The 23,977-nt window shown below is 38.2% G+C and overlaps 1 protein-coding gene across 8 annotated transcripts in view; it reads right to left on the reverse strand.

The window, feature by feature from the left end:
- LOC138443734 (uncharacterized) overlaps positions 1–23,977 on the reverse strand; it is a 434,643-nt gene that overhangs the window by 328,057 nt on the left and 82,609 nt on the right. For 3 of the 8 annotated variants that reach the window (XR_011258273.1, XR_011258271.1, XR_011258261.1), the window contains one exon: positions 22,585–23,033. The exons of 1 other annotated variant lie outside the window; for it this stretch is intronic. The gene's annotated coding sequence lies outside the window, so the exon portion shown is untranslated. Of the gene's footprint in view, positions 1–22,579; positions 23,034–23,977 lie in introns of those variants that run through there. 4 more of the 8 variants (XR_011258279.1, XR_011258270.1, XR_011258269.1 and 1 more) reach the window with 4 other exon arrangements.

A 23,977-nucleotide genomic window follows, 5' to 3' on the forward strand; every position in this document is an offset into this window, starting at 1 on the left:
CACCCTGAGAGACTGAAACATCTCCATGAGAGAGAAGCCACTGGGATCCAGCTGTGCCACTTTCAAGAGAAGAGGCAGAGAAACATGAACGCTCAAATCTGCACTAACTCTTCTCCACACTCCCAAGCTTTCACTAATCGTTCTTCTATGGGCTCTGTCCCAAAGAACCCATCAAATAAAACTGTTTCCTAAGTCACTGGTGTATTCTAGATGATCTCTTTGATTTGGATCTTATCACATCTCTGTCTGTCCAAAATTACTTTTTGAAGCACATGTTGATCTGGTCTCTTCCTTCCCCAAATCAGAAACTTTTGCATGCAGTAATTTTATTCCATTCTTTGATTGTTTTCTTTTGGCTTAAATCAAAGTGATACAGAAATCCATATGGAGAAGACTAATTGCTTCAGTCTTCAGACTGAGTCCATCCTTAGCCAGAATACAGCTGCTGGGTTCTTTCCTCTCAGGCTCTTTACTTCTCTCCATCTGCTCCCCTATTAGTGCCACTTGTCAGGAACAGTCGGAAATTGGATTAAGTGGCTAATATAAAACAATAACAAAGCATTTAGGGGAGCATCTCGAAGTGGAACCAGTAGATTCAACCATACACAGTTAACTGTGGGACACTTGCTCCCAAGTTCTAAGACGTAAAACCTAGACCTCAACTCGGACACAGGTCTCAAGACCCCTTTAAGGATGTGAACATGAATTGCTCCAGAAACTTTTTGTCCAGGGTCATATCTTTGTCAGTCTTTTGCCCAGTGGGAATCTAAGCTTAACTTTTTACTGGTGCTATAGAGTTTGAATTGCAGTTTTGTTACTCTAAATTCAGTTCTTTAATGCCAAAACTATTGCACTTTATTCATTTTTGGAAGAGAGGCAGGAAGCCTGCAATGTAATAGAGATCCCTCCTCGGGCTCCCCTTCCAGATTCCAAAATAGAACTCAGATCAGAAACTATAGAATAAAATAGAATAGAATAAAACTGTTGTCAAGGGCATCCTGCTTCTTTGAGGGTACACTTGATAGCATGCCCATAAGTTCCACAGAGCCACGAACTCATCCTCAAACTACTCTTCAGACTATTGTAAAGTGAAAGATACTTAACTCCTTTCCTCACTCCGAGCAAGAAAACCACTTGCTCAGTCTCACGTCGCTTGTCTGAAGACAGGAAGAGAAACTCAACCGTGAAAACTAGCCAAGTATGACACCCTCAGAAAGGAACTGATGGTCAAGATCTACTATCTGCTTCTGAACACTACTGTCTACTTTTACCGATGACTAGCTTTTAAGCCAGAGCTGCTTGGAGACCCCACTAGCCCAGTTCAAATGGCTTGCAGTCATTCCCAGGCTCTTAATTCATCATGAATTCAGAGATGTGTGCAGGCTCCTGTGGTTCCTTTTATGCATTAGTCCATAGAAAAGTATACCAGGTATTAGGCAGAAACCCTGGCATCAGGAAGGGGCCGGCTTGCCAGCACTTGAAGTGCAGATGAATGATTTGATTTGGTTACACTATTGAAAGCTCTGAGTGCAGGGAACACCTTGCACAGCCAGAAACCATGCTTTTTGTTTATAGGTCAAATGACTAGCCACTTAGAGGATCGTCAAGATCATATTTGGATTTGGCCATCTCTCGCTGACATTCCTCCTGTGTTTGTAAACATTGCTGACTTTGACCCCGATCTCTCACAAATCCCTGCCCAACACCAAACAGCCACAGAGGAGCTGTAGAACATAATGTGATTCTGTAATGCAAAACAGGATGGCTTGCTAAATGTGCAGATCTGGAGAGAATTCTTGACATAATCCTTCTTACGTCTTTTATAATAATCATTTCCATCTTCAGAACACACGCAAACAATGCTCCCTTGGACGTTGCGTCAGGAGGCTGGACTGTGATCCCTTCTGCCGGGTGAACTGCATATGATGGGGCACTGAGGCAAGGAGTATGTGAGTAGGACACATTATTTCCTGCAGATAGAAACAAGCAGGAAAACCTACAGACTGTAGTTGGGGAGATGCTTCTGCTGAAGGGAAATATGTAAAACAGCAGCTACTCTCCCAAAACTTGGAAATCAGCTCCAGTCATAACTCTGTGTATGCACGTAAAGGACACTTACTGAGTGCCTACTCTGTGCCTTACGCGTGCTGTGTGGGAAAGGACCATTTCCAAGTAAAGTGAAAGTGAAGTCACTTAGTCGTGTCCGACTCTTTGCGACCCCATGGACTGTAGCCTACCAAACTCCACTGTCCATGGGATTTTCCAGGCAATAGTACTGGAGTGGATTGCCATTTCCTTCTCCAGATGATCTTCCCGAACCAGGGATAGAACCCGGGTCTCCCGCATTGTAGACAGATGCTTTACCGTCTGAGCCACCAGGGAAGTCCAAAAGGATCATGAGTTAAAATTCACTGGTAATCTCCCATTTCTAATAGTCATGCCGAACAAAGAGAGCCTCACCGCACTGAACATAAAAATAGAGTCTTCACAGTGGACAGGGAGTGTTTGTTTAAAATAAGAGTTGCTGCTGCTAAGTCATTTCAGTCATGCCCGACTCTGTGCAACCCCATAGACAGTAGCCCACCAGGCTCCCCTGTCCCTGGGATTCTCCAGGTAAGAATGCTGGAGCGGGGTGCCATTTCCTTCTCCAATGCATGAAAGGGAAAAGTGAAGTCGCTCAGTCGTGTCTGACTCCTAGCCACCCCATGGACTGCAGCCCACCAGGGCCCTCCGTCCATGGAATTTTCCAGGCAAGAGTACTGGAGTGGGTTGCCATTGCCTTCTCCTAAAATAGAGTTACCATTTTTTCAAAATACAAATTTATTTATTTTAATTGGAGGTTAATTACTTTACAATATTGTATTGGTTTTGCCATACATCAACATGAATCCGCCACAGGTATACATGTGTTCTCCATCCTGAAACTCCCTCCCCCTTCCCTCCCTGTACCATCCCTCTGGGTCGTCTCAGTGCACCAGCCCCAAGCATCCAGTACCATGCATCGAACCTGGACTGGTGATTCATTTCATATATGATATTATACATGTTTCAATAACATTCTCCCAGATCATCCCACTCTCTCCCTCTCCCACAGAGTCCAAAAGACTGTTCTATACAGCTGTGTCTCTTTTGCTGTCTCTCATACAGGGTTATCATTACTATCTTTCCAAATTCCATATATATGCATTAGTATATGTATTGGTGTTTTTCTTTCTGGCTTACTTCACTCTGTATAATAGGCTCCAGTTTCATCCACCTCTTTAGAACTGATTCAAATATACTTTTTTAATGGCTGAGTAATACTCCATTGTGTCACAGCTTTCTTATCCATCCATCTGCTGGTGGACATCTAGGTTGCTTCCATGTTCTGGCTACTATAAACAGTGCTATGATGAACATTGGGGTACATGTGTCTCTTTCAATTCTGGTTTCCTCGGTGTGTATGCCCAGAAGTGGGATTTCTGGGTCATAAGGCAGTTCTATTTCCAGTTTGTTAAGGAATCTCCACACTGTTCTCCATAGTGGCTGTACTAGTTTGCATTCCCACCAATAGTGTAAGAGGGTTCCCTTTTCTCCACACCCTCTCCAGCATTTATTGCTTGTAGACTTTTGCATCACAGCCATTCTGACTGGTGTGAAGTGGTACCTCATTGTGGTTTTGATTTGCATTTCTCTGATGAGTGATGTTGAGCATCTTTTCATGTGTTTGTTAGCCATCTGCATGTCTTCTTTGGAGAAATGTCTATTTAGTTCTTTGGACCATTTTTTTGATTGGGTCGTTTATTTTTCTGGAATTAAGCTGCAGGAGTTGCTTGTATATTTTTGAGATTAGTTGTCAGTTGCTTCATTTGCTATTATTTTCTCCCATTCAGAAGGCTGTCTTTTCACCTTGCTTATAGTTTCCTTTGTTGTGCAGAAGCTTTTAAGTTTAGTTAGGTCCCATTTGTTTATTTTTGCTTGTATTTCCAATATTCTGGAAGGTGGATCATAGAGGATTCTGCTGTGATGTATGTCGGAGAGTGTTTTGCCTATGTTCTCCTCTAGGAGTTTTATAGTTTCTGGTCTTACGTTTGGATCTTTAATCCATTTTGAGTTTATTTTTGTGTATAGTGTTAAAGTGTTCTAATTTCATTCTTTTACAAGTGGTTGACCAGTTTTCCCAGCACCACTTGTTAAAGAGATTGTCTTTAATCCATTGTATATTCTTGCCTCTTTTGTCAAAGATAAGGTGTCCATAGGTGCATAGATTTATCTCTGGGCTTTCTATTTTGTCCACTGATCTATATTTTTGTCTTTGTGCCAGTACCATACTGTCTTGATGACTGTGGCTTTGTAGTAGAGCCTGAAGTCAGGCAGTTTGATTCCTCCAGTTCCATTCTTCTTTCTCAAGACTGCTTTGGCTATTTGAGTTTTTTTGTATTTCCATACAAATTGTGAAATTATTTGTTCTAGCTCTGTGAAAAATACCGTTGGTAGCTTGATAGGGATTGCATTGAATCTATAAATTGCTTTGCGTAGTATACTCATTTTCACTATATTGATTCTTCCAATCCATGAACATGGTATATTTCTCCATCTATTAGTGTCCTCTTTGATTTCTTTCATCAGTGTTTTATAGTTTTCTATATATAGGTCTTTAGTTTCTTTAGGTAGATATATTCTTAAGTATTTTATTCTTTTCGTTGCAATGGTGAATGGAATTGTTTCCTTAACTTGTCTTTCTATTTTCTCATTATTAGTGTATAGGAATGCAAGGGATTTCTGTGTGTTGATTTTATATCCTGCAACTTTACTATATTCATTGATTAGCTCTAGTAATTTTCTGGTGGAGTCTTTAGGGTTTTCTGTGTAGAGGATCATGTCATCTGCACAGTGAGAGTTTTACTTCTTCTTTTCCAATTTGGATTCCTTTTATTTCTTTTTCTTCTCTGATTGCTGTGGCCAAAATTTCCAAAACTATGTTGAACAGTAATGGTGAAAGTGGGCACCCTTGTCTTGTTCCTGACTTTAGGGGAAATACTTTCAATTTTTCACCATTGAGGATAATGTTTGCTGTGGGTTTGTCATATATAGCTTTTATTATGTTGAGGTATGTTCCTTCTATTCTTGCTTTCTGGAGAGTTTTTATCATAAATGGATGTTGAATTTTGTCAACGGCTTTCTCTGCATCTATTGAGATAATCATATGGCTTTTATTTTTTCAATTTGTTAATGTGGTGAATTACACTGATTGATTTGTGGATATTGAAGAATCCTTGCATCCCTGGGATAAAGCCCACTTGGTCATGGTGTATGATCTTTTTAATGTGTTGTTGGATTCTGATTGCTAGAATTTTGTTAAGGATTTTTGCATCTATGTTCATTAGTGATATTGGCCTGAAGTTTTCCCTTTTTTGTGGCATCTTTGTCAGGTTTTGGTATTAGGGTGATGGTGGCCTCATAGAATGAGTTTGGAAGTTTACCTTCCTCTGCAATTTTCTGGAAGAGTTTGAGTAGGATAGGTGTTAGTGCTTCTCTAAATTTTTGGTAGAATTCAACTGTGAAGCCGTCTGGACCTGGGCTTTTGTTTGCTGGAAGATTTCTGATTACAGTTTCAACTTCCGTGCTTGTGATGGTTCTGTTAAGATTTTCTATTTATTCCTGGTTCAGTTTTGGAAAGATGTACTTTTCTAAGAATTTGTCCATTTCTTCCACGTTGTCCATTTTATTGGCATATAATTGCTGGTAGTAGTCTCTTATGATCCTCTGTATTTCTGTGTTGTCTGTTGTGATCTCTCCATTTTCGTTTCTAATTTTATTGATTTGATTTTTCTCCCTTTGTTTCTTGATGAGTCTGGCTAATGGTTTGTCAATTTTATTTATCCTTTCAAAGAACCAGCTTTTGGCTTTGTTGATTTTTGCTATGGTCTCTTTTGTTTCTTTTGCATTTATTTCTGCCTTAATTTTTAAGATCTCTTTCCTTCTACTAACCCTGGGGTTCTTCACTTCTTCCTTTTCTAGTTGCTTTAGGTGTACAATTAGGTTATTTATTTGACTTTTTTCTTATTTCTTGAGGTATGCCTGTATTGCTATGAAATTTCCCCTTAGCACTGCTTTTACAGTGTCCCACAGGTTGTTGTGTTTTCATTTTCATTCATTTCTATGCATATTTTGATTTCTTTTTTGATTTCTTCTGTGATTTGTTGGTTATTCAGCAGCGTGTTTTTCAGCCTCCATATGTTGGAATTTTTAATAGTTTTTCTCCTGTAATTGAGATCTAATCTTACTGCATTGTGGTCAGAAAAGATGCTTGGAATGATTTCAATTTTTTTGAATTTACCAAGGCTAGATTTATGGCCCAGGATGTGATCTATCCTGAAGAAGGTTCCGTGTGCACTTGAGAAAAAGGTGAAATTCATTGTTTTGGGATGAAATGTCCTATAGATATCAATTAGCTCTAACTGGTCTATTTTATCATTTAAAGTTTGTGTTTCCTTGTTAATTTTCTGTTTAGTTGATCTGTCCATAGGTGTGAGTGGGTATTAAAGTCTCCCACTACTATTGTGTTATTGTTAATTTCCCCTTTCATACTTGCTAGCATTTGTCTTACATATTGTGGTGCTCCTATGTTGGGTGCATATATATTTATAATTGTTATATCTTTTTCTTGGATTGATCCTTTGATCATTACATAGTGGCCTTCTTTGTCTCTTTTCACAGCCTTTGTTTTAAAGTTTATTTTATCTGATATGAGTATTGCTACTCCTGCTTTCTTTTGGTCTCTATTTGCATGGAAAATCTTTTTCTGGCCCTTCATTTTCAGTCTGTATGTGAGGAAACTCCACAATATACAGAACTCCACAAACTGCCAGAATACAGAAAGGACACCCCAAACTCAGCAATATAAACAAGATGAAGAGACAGAGGAATACCCAGCAGGTAAAGGAACAGGATAAATGCCCACCAAACCAAACAAAAGAAGAAGAGATAGGGAATCTACCTGATAAAGAATTCTGAATAATGATAGTGAAAATGATCCAAAATCTTGAAATCAAAATGGAATCACAGATAAATAGCCTGGAGACAAGAATTGAGAAGAAAGGTTTAACAAGGACCTAGAAGAAATAAAAAAGAGTCAATATATAATGAATAATGCAATAAATGAGATTTTAAAAAAACACTCTGGAGGCAATAAATAGTAGAATAACAGAGGCAGGAGATAAGATTAGTGAATTAGAAGATAGAATGGTAGAAATAAATGAATCAGAGAGGAAAAAAGAAAAACAAATTAAAAGAAATGAGGACAATTTCAGAGACCTCCAGGACAGTGTTAAATGCCCCAACATTCGAATCATAGGAGTCCCAGAAGAAGAAGACAAAAAGAAAGACCTTGAGAAAATCCTTGAGGAGATAATAGTTGAAAACTTCCCTAAAATGGGGAAGGAAATAATCACCCAAGTCCAAGAAACCCAGAGAGTCCCAAATAGGATAAACCCAAGGCAAAACACCCCAAGACACATATTAATCAAATTAACAAAGATCAAACACAAAGAACAAATACTAAAAGCAGCAAGGGAAAAATAACAAATAACACACAAGGGGATTCCCATAAGGATAACAGGTGATCTTTCCATAGAAACTCTTCAAGCCAGGAGGAATGGCAAGACATACTTAAAGTGATGAAAGAAAATAATCTACAGCCCAGATTACTACCCAGCAAGGATCTCATTCAAATATGAATCAAAAGCGTTACAGACAAGCAAAAGCTGAGAGAATTCAGCATCACCAAACCAGCTCTCCAACAAACGCTAAAAGATATTCTCTAGACAGGAAATACAAAAAGGGTGTATAAACTCGAACCCAAAACAATAAAGTAAATGGCAACAAGGATCATACTTATCAATAATTACCTTAAACATAAATGGGTTGAATGCCCCAACCAAAAGACAAAGACTGGCTGAATGGATATAAAAACAAGACCCCTATATATGTTGTCTACAAGAGACCCACCTCAAAACAGGGGACACATACAGACTGAAAATGAAGGGCTGGAAAAAGATTTACCATTTTTAAATAAGAAAAAAATCTATGGAACACTGAGAAGGCTGAAAGAGGGTGGAGCCTAGGCCAATTAGGAAAATGAAGGGGAAAGAGTTGGATCCTGATTTCCACCTAGTCAGTATGGTGTAGAAATGCAGTTTAGAACCTGCATTCTGAAGTTCTTCTCAGCTTCAATTGTCAGGACACCTGGATGGCTTTTCCCTAGGGAGTCAACTCCGTAAAGCAAATGTATAAAGATTCTTGTACTTTATATTAAAAATCACAGTTTCATACAGTTGTGAGGAAACAGAGTAAGTGAGCACAAGATCAAGGTCCTGAGTTATATACCTTGAATCCTAGAAAGTCAGATGGACTTTAAGGAGAATTTTGCCCTCAGGTTATTTATATAATCTTGCAAAATACCTTGAGGAAAGCAAAGGAGTATAGGTCTGATCTAGGACTAGTATAGAATCACAGGAACATTTGTTAATACAATTGTCACCAGTTGTACCTCAAGGATGAGAATATTTCAAATCTTGAAGAACTTATAACCAGTCAAAGAAATAACCATTTCTTGAATTTGTTGGTGAGTCATCATCACAATAATAGGCTTTTCCAGTGGTGCTAGTGGTAAAGAATCTGCCTGCCAATGCAGGAAACACAAGAGACTCAGGTCTGATCCCTGGGTCAGGAAGATCAGTCTGGAGTATGAAATAGCAACCCACTCCAGTATTCTTGCCTGGAAAATTCCAAGGACAGAGGAACCTGGCGGGCTACAGTCCATGGGGTTGCAAAGACTCCGACACAACTGAGCATATACACACCAAATAGCAGCCAGTATAGTCCAGAACAACAGAGAGGGGGAAAAAGTGGAGGCTTCAAACCTAACAAAGAATATGATAAAATATGATAATAAATGCCCATTTCTGTAGAACACCCTACTGTATGTAATGGATTTCTTATCATACATTATTTTACTTTATTCCTTACAGCAATCTTGTGAGTTAGACTTTATTAGTTGTTTTGGTAGATGGGAAAGAGATGGATAGATATCAAACCTTGCCTAAAATCCCATAGATCCCACTCTTAAAGTCCAGCTTCTGATTCTAAGATCTGTATTCCTTCCCTCATAATGCATTGTTGAAGGTGGATTTGCAGATTTCACACAATAAAATATTGATATTGATTTGGGGAATATGCAATGCAGAAATAATATTTTTACCTTTTGTTGTTGTTGCTCAGTTGCTAAGTCAAGTCTGACTCTTTGTGACCCCATGGACAGCAGCACACCAGGCTTCCCTGTCCTTTACTATCACCCAAAGTTTGCCCAAATTCATGTCCATTGAGTCAGTGTTGCTGTCCAACCGTCTCATCCTCTATTGCCCCCTTCACCTTCTACCCTCAATTTTTACCTTTACATAGCAATAATTATATGGCTGATTTGCACACAGATTTTAAAACACAGTGAAAACTGCCCAAGAGCAGCAGTACATCTGAAAACTTGTACTTTGCCACTTTATTTTGAGATATTTTCTCAAGAGGGAAATTTTACATGAATATATCTGAATGACTGTGCAACCTGTAGAAAGTTCAGAAAAAAAATCGCTCCGCAGGAAATGGGAAACCTAATCTAATCCAAGATTTAGACTATTGATGCTTTGCTCAGATTTCTTATCTGTAGCTTTGCGCATGTGTATGGAAGTGTTAAATATAAAAACTTCACACACTTTACCTTTTTTTTCATGGTAATTACTACATCCTGTATGTTAGAAAGAAAACACTTCTGTTGTTGCCTTAGCACAGAAATGCAATCCTAAGACATTTATGATACAAAACCTATCAAACAATGAATAATTAGGCTTGCTTTATAGATGCTCTTTCCACTTCATTGGCAATTTACTGAACCCATTTTACACAAGAAGAAAGCAAAGGTCCAAGCAGGATAATGGTTTTAGGTGAGAAATTTGTGGCAGAAGTGTTGGCTGAACAAAACTCAGCAGATAACATTTTATTACCATTTTATCTTTTCAGAATACTAGATTCAGAAAGTTACATGGCTAAAAAGAAAGGCATGCACTTGAGAGAAAGTTGCTAATTTGACTTTTTGTTTTCATCAGAGGAAGTCCTAAGATTAAATGTAATGATATTGTGAAAAAGACAAAGCTAAGTATGAGCTGAACGTGAAGTAAGAAAACTCTTAGGATGAGAAGCTTCTTCAATCCTCTTACAAATACTATTTTCCAAGGCTGCTAAAACAGATAATAAAAATTTAGTTCAATTTGGCAGTTCACGTGAAGTGAAGTGAAGTCACTCAGTCATGTCCAACTCTGCAACCCCACGGACTATAGCCTACCAGGCTCCTCCCTCCATGGGATTCTCCAGGCAAGAGTACTGGAGTGGATTGCCATTTCCTTCTCTAGGAGATCTTCCCGACCCAGGGATAGAACCTGGGTCTCCCTCATTCCAGGCAGACGCTTTAACCTCTGAGCCATGACAGTTCATGGCCCATAGTAAAGAGGGGCCATGTACAGGAAATTGTGCTAGGTATCAAGTAAGTAGAAGAAATAATACAAAGAAGCTTAAGGTTCATGTACTGCCTTTGAGGAACTTATAATCTACACAAAAGTGACTATCTTCTTTTTGCTATTCTCCTCTCTAGTAAAAGAGTCAGACATGACTTCACTTTCACTTTCTCTAGTAAAAAGATGAAACAACACACAATCATACCAATTTTGATGAGTTCATCTGGCACAAAATGGAGGTGCAATTTAATGGGCAAAGTCTGAATAAATGATGTGCTGAACTGAAAGTACTGAATTTCTCTCCAGTTATCAGATAAAAATCAATTACAAAGGTTAAGGCTTATATTTAACTAGAATAAACCTTTTTTTTTTTTTTACTTTATTTTACTTTACAATACTGTATTGGTTTCGACATACATTGACCTGAATCCACCACGGGTGTACATGCGATCCCAACATGAACCCCCCTCCCACCTCCCTCCCCACAACATCCCTCTGGGTCATCCCCAGGCACCAGCCCCAAGCATGCTGTAGAATAAACCTTTTAAAATTCTGCTTCCTACTTTTTGTCTTTAAGGCATTATAAATAACATGCCACATCTTTCCTCACATAAGGAAATAGATAAAATTTTTTAAGCTTGTTGTTCAAGTGGAAATTTTAGTCAATAAAATGCAATTTAATAATCAATCAAATAATAATTGCACAATTAAAGACAGAAGGCAAAGAAGAGCGATGTAAGCATCCATCTAGTTGATGCAGTGCTAAGGATGTCTAGATGATCTAATAGTGCCTAAATGGCTCTTTTCAGTTTGTAATTCAGCTATTCAAGATTGATTCCTATTTATATAAAATTCTATCATCACACATACTCCATTCAGATTTAGAGTTTATCTTAAAATACTTAGAATTTCACTCTGGTTAAAGAAAGGCAAAATATGTAACTGCTCAATTGCTTAATCTGCTACTGGAGATGAAGTATGGGATTAAAATTTGAATAAAATCCAACTATAATAGTAACACTGGATCAGAAGCTAAGTTGTAATGACAACAAAGACACGGAAGATTAAAAAGTTCTGAAAAAATCTATATTCACCCATAGAATCATAGGTACATTCAGGTAAAAACAGCATGAGATGGGTGATGTGGGTTAAGCACCAACTGGAAGCTGTAGGGAATGTCAAAGACTTAGGAGACACGATTCATCCTCTCAAAGAGTTTACCATCTATTTAAGGACAAAATATATACCTTTGAAACTACCAAAGGACATTACTGCAGAGTGAAGGGGAGGGAGCAAGGGGAAAAGAAATGGGAAAATACAATCAGTGGCCCCTGTCTTCTCTCTCCTTCAAGAATATCAATGAACTCCCAAAATTGTGGACCAGTGGTGGAGATGTTGAGAAGGAAAAGAGTTCAAAATCTGTAAGTGTATATGCATTTTCCTGTGGGAACCCTGGGCAGATTATCATAATAGTAAGCACTAAATGAATATTCAGAGTTGATTTCCCTTAGGACTGACTGGTTTGATCTCCTTGCAAGCCAAGGGAGTCTCAAGAGTCTTCAACTCTGAATATTCATTGAAAGGACTCATGCTGAAGCTGAAGCTTCAATACTTTGACCACCTGATATGAAGAGCTAACTCACTGGAAAAGACTCTGATGCCGGGAACGGCTGAAGGAAGGAGGAGAAGGGGGTGACAGAGGACGAGATAGTTGAATGGCATCACCTACTCAATAGACATGAATTTGAGCAAACTCTGGGGGATAGTGGAGGACAGGGGAGTCTGGCATGGAGTCCAGCTCATGGGTTCGCAAAGATTCATGACTTAGTGACTGGACAATGAGGCACTAGATAAATGGATATATTTAACTCATAATATAAAAAACACTATTATTATTGTTATTAGAAATTGCTTTTTAGGTTGATATATGTTAGTTATAGAAAGTAATATCATAGAGCTCCACCAATGCTCCCTAATTTGAAAAAGTAGTTGTGAAGCTAGTGGGTAAGTCATAGGTAGGGCAACCCACATACCCTACTGGCTGAGGCAGTCTAGGTTTACACACATTGTCCCAGCTGAGTTGCAGTTGAGCCCTCTTTAATTCTCATAAGTATCCTGATTTGAATGATAAATAACATGATAATTTAGTTATAGGACAGATTAAGAAGTCTCCAGTTGGAACCCACTTTATCTCTACTAATGAATAGCCCTTCCAAGGCAGCATAATGAGGAGATTCAAGGGCAAGGGCAGACTTTACAGAACAGAAACTTACAGACAAACTCTCCCTGAGCCAGGAGTCATGAGTGTCCAAAAGAAGGCAAATTAGGTCATCTTATATCAATAAAGGGCATGTTTTTTCAATAAATATGTTATTAGTTTTAATATGCTAAACAATACACAAGAAAAACATAAAGATAACACATAAATCTGCCTAATTAACAGACTTTTTGATGGATAAAATAGGCGAAAATAAATAAAAATGCAAACAATCTGAATTATATAATTTAAAAGTTTTCTTTAGGAATTATTTACCAAACTTATTTATTTTTTACCAAAAAAGAATCCCATGGATGGAGGAGCCTGGTGGGCTACAGTCCACGGAGTCGCAAAGAGTCAGACAAGACTGAGCAACTTCACTTTCACTTTCACTTTTACCAAACTTCAGTTCAGCTCAGTTCAGTCACTCACTCGTGTCTGACTCTTTGCGACCCCATGAATCACAGCACGACAGGCCTCCCTGTCCATCACCAACTCCCGGAGTTTACTCAAACTCATGTCCATCGAGTCGGTAATGCCATTCAGCCATCTCATCCTCTGTCATCCCCTTCTCCTCCTGCCCACAATCCCTCCCAGCACCAGGGTCTTTTCTAATGAGTCAACTCTTTGCATGAGGTGGCCAAAGTACTGGAGTTTCAGCTTTAGCATCAGTCCTTCCAATGAACACCCAGGACTGATCTCCTTTAGGATGGACTGGTTGGATCTCCTTGCAGTCCAAGGGACTCTCAAGAGTTCTCCAACACCATAGTTCAAAAGCATCAACTCTTCAGCACTCAGCCTTCTTCACAGTCCAACTCTCATATCCATACATGATCACTGGAAAAATCATAGCCTTGACTAGACGGACCTTTGTTGGCAAAGTAATGTCTCTGCTTTTCGATATGCTGTCTAGGTTGGGTCATAACTTTCCTTCCAAGGAGTAAGCATCTTTTAATTTCATGGCTGCAATCACAATCTGCAGTGATTTTGGAGCCCAGAAAAATAACGTCTGACACTGTTTCCACTGTTTCCCCATCTATTTCCCATGAAGTGATGGGACCAGATGCCATGATCTTAGTTTCCTGAATGTTGAGCTTTAAGCCAACTTTTCCACTCTCCTCTTTCACTTTCATCAAGAGGCTTTTTAGTTCCTCTTCACTTTCTGCCATAAGGGTGGTGTCATCTGTATATCTGAGGTTATTGATATTTCCATGTACTTCCTTTTCAAGTGCCCAGATAACATTTACAACATTCTGATCTTGTAGTATGTGGAAAAGAAAACCTTAATTCTTGAAAGAATAAATTACGTATTGCATTCTCTGACCACAGTGAAATAAACCCAAAATTATTAAGTCACTTCAGTCGTGTCCGACTCTGTGCAACCCCATAGACCACAGCCCACCAGGCTCCCCCATCTCTGGGATTCTCCAGGCAAGAACACTGGAGTGGGTTGCCATTTCCTTCTCCAATGCATGAAAGTGGAAAGTGAAAGTGAAGTCGCTCAGTCGTATCTGACTCTTAGCGACCCCATAGACTGCAGCCTACCAGGCTCCTTCGTTCATAGGATTTTCCAGGCAAGAGTACTGGAGTGGGGTGCCATTGCCTCTCAAAATTATTAATGCACAAACAAATAAAAATGCCAAATTCCTTCTTTTTAACCCCAAATTCTCTAAGTCAAACCATAAATTACAAATAAGAGCAAAATATAGATATTTTCAGACATATATGAAAAGGAAGAAAGGTCCTAAGGAGTTATATAGGAACACTGTTCAGAAAGCTGAGAGTTAACATAAGAAGACAGCTTAAAATTCAAGGAAACCAATAAAGAGAGAAATCCAGAATGACTGTTGGACAACAGACCTTGAAAGCAATTATTTTAAATTAGAACAGTTGGCTCCCAATAAACAGGAAATTATAAACCCCAAATATTTTGATTCAGTTTTGTTTAAAATTACCGGTGAAACCGTATGTCATGAAGCAAAATGGTATTTAAACTAGAACCATGAAAGCAGAAAAGATTGTTGACACAACGCTTTCTTTTTTTTATTTTATTTTATTTTTTTTTTAGTTTATTTTTTAAATTTAAAAAATAAAAAACTAAAAAAAAAAAACAACGCTTTCTTTTACAGATGAAGAAAAAGGTTGACAATTTTACACAGAGGAACAAAAAGCCATAACCTAGTAGGTGAAGTTTCTGTGTAATTTAATTTATACTTATTTGCATCTTGTCATAAAGGAATTTAGTTTTTATCTAGTCTGTTTACCAAGAGGGAAAAAGAGTTTCCAATCATTTTCAAATAATCATCTCTCATGTACTGTAACCTGTGACCTTGGGACTAGGTATTATTATTGGAAACTGCACTTGTTGGAATGTTTTGTCCTTAAAATTTGAACTTGCTCAGCAATCTTATGATAATCAGTCTACCAACTACGTCTTTATGAATCTTGTTATAATTAATCTAACTAGTATAAAAATTGTAGACACTCTTGCAAATTAAGATTTTCCTACATTTTGCCAACAAAGTAGATTTTAGAGCAGATCCATTTTTAAAATACAAAGCAAAATCTTTTATAGCCTCCCCTCAAATTTACTGTCAAGAAGAAAAGAGTGGATTCCAAGCAAAAGACAGAATAACTAAGGACCTGAATAAAATTAGTGCATAGCAATAAAAGCATATGTTTTTTCTCCCCAAAAGAAAGGAGAAAAAAAAAAAAAGGCAGGTAGAAATTCAAGGAAAAGCACAATTGTACAAGAAGCTCTGGTTCAATTATGAAGTAAATTAAAATATGACCTAGCTGTGAACATTCACTACAATGCAAAAAAAGGTCACAGTTTGGACATGGATATTTGTAATCTGATGAGATGGATATAACTTTGGTCATACAGAGAGGGAAATAAAATATTAGCATACTCCTTGGCTCTATGGTGAACAATATTTCCATGGTAATAGTATTATATATAAACATATAAACCTTAGGTTCAAATTATAGAAAAAAATTGGTAAGGAAGTCACTCCAAAGTGTAGTTTAGAATTAGAATTTAGAATTTAATTTTATTGCAAAATTTAAGATATAACTGATAAAGTAAGGGAAACGAAAAGAAAGAAGAGCAGGGACTATTACTGTGCTTATTTCCTTTAGGAGCCACGAGGTATAAATTTAAGTATAATGTGTATACAAACTGATAAACTAATCAAAAAAGAGTATCAAAAATTTAAATACATACGGAAGGAGAGAAGGAGGAGATGAATTGGGAGAGTAAGACTGACATGTATACATTACCGTGTGTAAAACAGATAGCTAGCGGGAAGATGCCATATAGCACAGAGAGCGCCACTTGGTGCTCTGTGATGACCTAGAGGGGTAGGATGGATGAGAGGGAGGTGGTAATGGAAGGGAGGTCCAAGAGGGAGCGGATATATTTATACATATATCTGATTCACTTCATTGCACAGCAGAAACTAACACAACATTGTAAAACAATTAATATTCCAATAAAAGTTTTTTAAAAATAAAAATTGAAATAAAGTCCTCAGTCCAATATTTTGGTCCTCTATCATAATGACACTGACTTTTCCTATATCAAAGTAGAGTCTATTTGGGCTAAACACCATCCATAGCCACAGAGGTCCCAGACATCCTTTCTAAGCTCATTCTTAGGTATACATGGACAATCAAGGCTCACTAGAAGTCTGAGGAAAATCTGCATAATCAAAGAGAAAGGCCAAGAAGAAGTAGAAATGAACTCTGGACAAATGGAAAAATCTAAATAAATTAGGGAACTCTAATTTCAATCAGATCCTTAGTGTCAAAATAAGATTTTTTAACTTTACTTTTTAATTGGAGGAAAATTGCTTTAAAAGATGGTGTTGGTTTCTGCTGTACAACACAAATCAGCCATAGTTATACATATATCCCCTCATTCCTGAGCCTCCCTCCCTTCCCCCCATCCCACCTTTTTGGGTCATCACAGAGTTCAAAATAATAATTCATCCTTAAAAATTTTAAATATGTAAATAATAACAACCAGAGAAAAAGAGACCTCTTAAAGTTAATAAGGTGATTGCAAAGATAAAATAAAGTTAAAATATAAAGTTGAATAAATCTCCCAAAAGCAGAACAAAAAAATACAAATGCAGAATATATGGATGAGGGGGTAGAAGGAAGCTAAGGTACATAAAGATTCAATCCAGACACACAGAAAATCAACCCAGAAAAGCAGATGAAGAAACTGAAAGAAGAGGAACTTATAAAGAATTAATATTACTAAACTTATGAGAGTTAAAGAGTAACATTATCAAAGTAGGGGGATTCACCAAGTTCTGAATAAGATGGAACAAAATAAACAAGAGAGACCTACATGACGTATGTCATTAAGCATTTTCAAAATTCCAAGGTTAAAAGCAATATCCAGAAAACTTCCAGAGAGAAATACTAAAGAGTGTCTACAGAAGGAGACGGAAAAAAAAAAAAAAAAAAAAAAAACTTGACGCTAGCAATATTCTCCTTTGCAAAGCTTATCGTCCTGTCAGGACACTGGAAAACCACCAAGAAAAAAATTCAGTCATCCCATAATACCGGTTGTCTGGTGAAACAAATAGCTTATCTGAAAGTTGGTTTTCAATAAAGCATAGAGGACAATCATGCTTACAGAGTAGAATGTAGTTATCTGCCTTGAAAATGTCTAAGTATAGTGGATACAAGTTGGAAGGTTGAATGTGAAAGGGATATGCAGGGCAAGATAGGGAATAACATCCCCTTCATACAAAAGAGGAGTCAACAGATACTGTCAATAATAGATGGAACAAGAAACAAATATTGAAGTGAAAAATTCAAAATAAAGGAAATAAATTTGTGACATAGCTATTATCAGGAAAGAGAAGAGGAAGATGAGGTTAAGTATAAAAGAACCAAATTCATATCTATTAGAGCAGGGAGTCAAGGATCTTGGTCATTTAGTCAAGAGATCTAAATCAACTTTAGATTATGGTCTAAAGTTGACCAAGTCAAGCAACAGAGATATAAATATATTCCACAGAAGCATAGAGGTAACCACTGAAAAAATTTAAATAGTGGCTTCTGCAGAGCAGGACAGAAATCGAGGAAGTGTGGCTTAGTTAGTTAGTTAAGTCGCTCAGTCGTGTCTGACTCTCTGCGACCCCATGAACCGCAGCACGCCAGGCCTCCCTGTTCATTAACTACCGGAGTCCACCCAAACCCATGTCCATTGAGTCGGTGATGTCATCCAACCATCTCATCCTCTGTCATCCCCTTCTTCTCCTGTCCTCAATCTTTTGCATCATCAGGGTCTTTGCAAATGAGTCAGCTCTTCGCAACAGGTGGCCAAAGTATTGGAGTTTCAGCTTCAACATCAGTTCTTCCAATGAACACGCAGGACTGATCTCCTTTAGGATGAACTGGTTGATCTCCTTGCAGTCCAAGGGCCTCTCAGGAGTCTTCTCAAACACCACAGTTCAAAAGAATCAATTCTTCTGCATCAGCTTTCTTTATACTCCAAATCTCACATCCATACATGACCACTGAAAAAACCATAGCCTTGACTAGATGGACCTTTGTTGGCAAAGTAATGTCTCTGCTTTTTAACATGTTGTCTAGGTTGGTCATAATTTTCCTTCCAAGGAGTAAGCGTCTTTTAATTTCATGGCTGCACTCACCATCTGCAGTGATTTTGGAGCCCAGAAAAATAAAGTCAGCCATTGTTTCCACTCTTTCCTCATCTATTTGCCATAAAGTGATGGGACCAGATGCCATGATCTTCGTTTTCTGAATGTTGAGCTTTAAGCCAACTTTTTCACTCTCCTCTTTCACTTTCATTAAGAGGCTCTTTAGTTCTTCTTCACTTTCTGCCATAAGGGTGGTATCATCTGCACATCTGAGGTTATTGGTATTTCTCTCAGCAATCTTGATTCCAGCTTGTGCATCCTTCAGCCCAGCGTTTCTCATGATGTACTCGGCATAGAAGTAAAATAAGCAGGGTGACAATATACAGCCTCGACTTACTCCTTTTCCTATTTGGAACCAGTCTGTTGTTCCATGTCCAGTTCTAACTGTTGCTTCCTGACCTGCATATAGGTTTCTCAAGAGGCAGGTCAGGTGGTCTGGTATTCCCATCTCTTTCAGAATTTTCCAGTTTATTGTGATCCACACAGTCAAAGGCTTTGGCATAGTCAGTAAAACAGAAATAGATGTTTTTCTGGAACTCTCTTGCTTTTTCCATGATCCAGTGGATGTTGGCAATTTGATCTCTGGTTCCTCTACCTTTTCTAAAACCAGCTTGAACATCTGGAAGTTCACAGTCATATATTGCTGAAGCCTGGCTTGGAGAATTTTAAGCATTACTTTACTAGCATGTGAGATGAGTGCAATTGTGCGGTAGTTTGACCATTCTTTGGCATTGCCTTTCTTTGGGACTGGAATGAAAACTGACCTTTTCCAGTCCTGTGGCCACTACTGAGTTTTCCAAATTTGCTGGCATATTGAGTGCAGCACTTTCACAGCATCATCTTTCAGGATTTGAAATAGCTCTACTGGAATTCCATCACCTCCACTAGCTTTGTTCATAGTGATGCTTCCTAAGGCCCACTTGACTTCACATTCCAGGATGTCTGGCTCTAGGTTGACTTTTTTTTGATCAACAGATAATGTTCTGTCTTCATACATTAAGAGACAGTAGTATAAAGATTATTTAGGTTTGTGGAAATCCTTAAAAGAATAGGCTGAATAACAGAAGTATTTGCCAGGTATAAGATAGGAAAAGAGCTACTGGAAGGAAATAGACAGTACGATTCCTGGGGTTCACAAATAGATGAGAATAACTAGTGAGAAAATACTATGTCATATCTGAGCATCAGGTGAAATTCTCAGATGGTTTAATGGGGCTTTATTAGCCCTCCACTTGAGGTGTTTCTGCATCCAATCTAACAGTTCCTCAGTTAAGAGGAAAGTTCAGTTCAGTCACTCAGTTGTGTCCAGCTCTTTGTGACCCCATGGACTGCAGCATGCCAGGCCTCCCTGTCCATCACTGACTCCTGGAGTTTACTCAAACTCATGTCCATTGAGTCAGTGATGCCATCCAACCGTCTCATCCTCTGTCGTCCCCTTCTCCTCCTGCCTTCAATCTTTCCCAGCATCAGGGTCTTTTCCAATGAGTCAGTTCTTTGAATCAAGTGGTCAAAGTATTGGAGTTTCAGCTTCAGCATTAGTCCTTCCAATGAATATTCAGAACTGATTTCCTTTTGGATGGATGGTGGTATCTCCTTGCTGTCCAAGGGACACTCAAGAGTCTTCTCCAACACTACAGTTCAAAAGCATCAATTCTGCACTCAGCTTTATAGTACAACTCTCACATCCATACATGACTACTGGAAAAAACATAGCTTTGACTAGAAGGACCTTTGTTGGAAAAGTAATGTCTCTGCCTTTTAATATGCTGCCTGCTGCTGCTAAGTCGCTTCAGTCGTGTCCGACTCTGTGCGACCCCATAGATGGCAGCCCACCAGGCTCCCCTGTCCCTGGGATTCTCCAGGCGAGAACACTGGAGTAGGTTGCTATTTCCTTCTCCAATGCATGAAAGTGAAAAGTGAAAGTGAAGTTGCTCAGTCGTGTTCGACTCTTAGCAACACCACGGACTGCAGACCATCAGGCTCCTCCATCCATGGGATTTTCCAGGCAAGAGTACTGGAGTGGGGTGCCATTGCCTTCTCTGATATGCTTCCTAGGTTAGTCATAACTTTAATTAAGGGGGAAAGAGAGTATAAATTGGGATATAAAATATGTAACTAATTCAGTTCAGTTCAGTCGCTTAGTCGTGTCCTACTCTTTGCAATCCCATGAATCGCAGCACGCCAGGCCTCCCTGTCCATCACCAACTCCCAGAGTTCACTCAGACTCACATCCATCGAGTCAGTGATGCCATCCAGCCATCTCATCCTCTGTCGTCCCCTTCTCCTCCTGCCCCCAATCCCTCCCAGCATTAGAGTCTTTTCCAATGAGTCAACTCTTCACATGAGGTGGCCAAAGTACTGGAGTTTCAGCTTCAGCATCATTCCCTCCAAAGAAATCCCAGGGCTGATCTCCTTCAGAATGGACTGGTTGGATCTCCTTGCCGTCCAAGGAACTCTCAAGAGTCTTCTCCAACACCACAGTTCAAAAGCATCAATTCTTTAGCGCTCAGCTTTCTTCACAGTCCAACTCTCACGTCCATACATGACCACTGGAAAAACCATAGCCTTGACTAGACGGACCTTTGTTGGCAAAATAATGTCTCTGCTTTTAAATATGACCTACTATATGGCCCAGGAAACTCTACTCAATACTCTGTAATGACTTATATGGGAAAAGAATGTAAAATATAGTAGATATGTGTATAAATGATTCACTTTGCTGTACAACTGAAACTAACACAACATTATAAGTCAACTATACCCCAATAAAAATTAATTTAAAAAAAAATGTTCACAACAATTCAAGTGATTTCAAGGAGTTCATTGAACTTCATGGGCATGTCTCACATGGGTTTTAAAATTTTTTCAAGGGGAAGTAAAATTAATTTTTCAGATTAACTTGGATCACACCTTAATGAGGTCAATATGATTTGTGTTTTATTTCAGGAATAATACTGACAAATTTAACATGTTACAAAATGAAAGTGAAAGTGAAGTCACTCAGTCGTGTCCAACTCTTTGCGACCCCATGGACTGCAACCTACCAGGCTCCTCCATCCATGGGATTTTCCAGGCAAGAGTACTGGAGTGGGGTGTCACCGCCTTCTTCAAACATGTTACAAAAGAAACCCACAAAAAGTCCTCTCCACATAGGCAAAACAACCTACATGAAAAGCTCTTCCTGAGGTCAGTGAGAGAAGACTGCAGAAATGTTGAGATGTACGGTTATAAAAAAGTTACAAATAGTTTTTGAAAACATTTATAATATAATCTTATGGTTTGTCTGGAAAGGTAAATATGCCAAGAATGCCTAGGCAAATGATTTCTGCCTCACAGGGAAAGGATGCTATATATTTCAAAAATTATTCAAAACTCCCTTTGATTTAATATCATGCCTTGGTTTGGTGGATTTGTATAAGTTTATAGGAATCCCCAGCTAAGTGATCTTGGTTTATAATAGATTCTTGGGAGGCAATACTGACTTACACTGAGCAAGATTCTTCCAAATTCATACTCTCATTACAACATGAGATGTAGATAAACTGCACTTACCTAATGGGCTCACATTTTAAATATTTAGTTTGTGAACTAGATTCCTGACAGAAGGTCAGCTTATATATTTTGGAGGATAGAGAAAGCCTGTTTGGACAAACCTAGAACGTGTAAATTTGTTTGTCAATATACCCCAAATCTCCTCCAAATAATGGGAGTTTAAGAGCTTATGAATCAACTTGAACAGCTTGCTGATGATCATTTGACAGACTGTGTGGGAAATTGAGTTTACCTCAAATTTATGAACTGATGGAGCTATTCCTTATAATGATTAACAATGAGTCATAGAAGAAACCAAGGGTCATTCTCAGGCACATGTGCCTAATGTCAGGTGTGGAGAGAGTGAGAACAGTTGGAGAAGAGGGAAAGGTCTCATGACAGTCTGTTAACTAATTTTCATTTCTAAAGTGAAGACACAGATTGGAAAAATTTGAAGGCAAACTTAGTACCTAAAACATCTCCAAAATGGGTGCTTTGTGAAAAGCCTAGGTCACAATCCCCCAAAGATTATTATTAATATAAGAAAGCAATAACTCAGAGGAAGCTGTAATAATATCACAATATGTTTATTTAATCTGGGGAACCTGGGATACAATATAAGTACAGGGAGCATAGGGTGGCTGTGCACATTGCTCTGATAATTGATGTTTTTACCTGAAAAACACATCGTATACACATTTCAAGGCCCAGATGTGAAACACTTACAAAAATATGCAAAAAGTAACTGAAGTAAATTTAACAGTAGATGGTTAAATAGAAAAAAGACACAAAACCACTCTTTCAAAAATGATTTTGTAATTCAGTCAATGTTAATCATGTTTAAAAGGAAAACTTCATAAAATGAATGATATTCACTCAGAGTTCTTTCAACAATTATTTGTCCAGCAAATGCTGATTGAACATTGGCCATGTGCAGAGACTGTTAAGCACCTTACAAGCATCTCATTCCAACATCACAAGAATCCTATGAAAGAGGTAAGCATTGTTGTTTTTCATATCCTATAGATAAAGAAAACAAACAGAGAGAGTGTAAAAATCTGTCCAAGTTTGCACAGCCCAGCTGGTAGAAGTGGAAATCGAATCCATGTATTTGGACTAAGAACAGAAGGGTTGACTGCTAAGTTGAAAAAAAAAAATTCAGGTAAAATTCAGTCTATCCAATGATTCAGAGTTTTAGAAACTGGAATAAATATAATATTAAATTTTCTATTTCAAAAACTCTATATTTTTAAATAAAAAAAACAATTTTTATTTTTAAATGTTCTGTTAATAAACATTCTGGCTTAAGTCTACCTATAGTAGAAAATGAGCCAATGTTTCTTCTTCCTCTTATTACAAGGAGGTATACCTAAGAAATATCAATCTGTTCATAGCTGTTGTTACTATTTCTGCATTTCTGTACCTATCAAGTATACAGTGTTTAGCCTTAAAATCAGACCTTACAGAGAACAAATATACACATAAAAGAAGTCTATAGTCTAAAATAAAAGAAGACTAATATTGTCACCCTGCTTATTTAACTTATATGCAGAGTACATCATGAGAAACGCTGAGCTGGAGGAAGCACAAGCTGGAATCAAGATTGCCGGGAGAAATACCAATAACCTCAGATATGCAGATGACACCACCCTTATGGCAGAAAGTGAAGAAGAACTAAAGAGCCTCTTGATGAAAGTGAAAGAGGAGAGTGAAAAAGCTGGCTTAAAGCTCAACATTCAGAAAACAAAGATCATGGCATCTGGTCCCATCACTTTATGGCAAATAGATGGGGAAACAGTGGCTGACTTTATTTTGGGGGGCTCCAAAATCACTACAGATCGTGAGTGCAGCCATGAAATTAAAAGATGCTTACTCTCTAGAAGGAAACTTATGATCAATCTAGACAGCATATTAAAAAGCAGAGACATTACTTTGCCAACAAAGGTCGGTCTAGTCAAGGCTAT

This window comes from Ovis canadensis, chromosome 7 (genome assembly GCF_042477335.2).
Source record: "Ovis canadensis isolate MfBH-ARS-UI-01 breed Bighorn chromosome 7, ARS-UI_OviCan_v2, whole genome shotgun sequence".
In the NCBI taxonomy this organism is placed as follows: domain Eukaryota; kingdom Metazoa; phylum Chordata; class Mammalia; order Artiodactyla; family Bovidae; genus Ovis; species Ovis canadensis.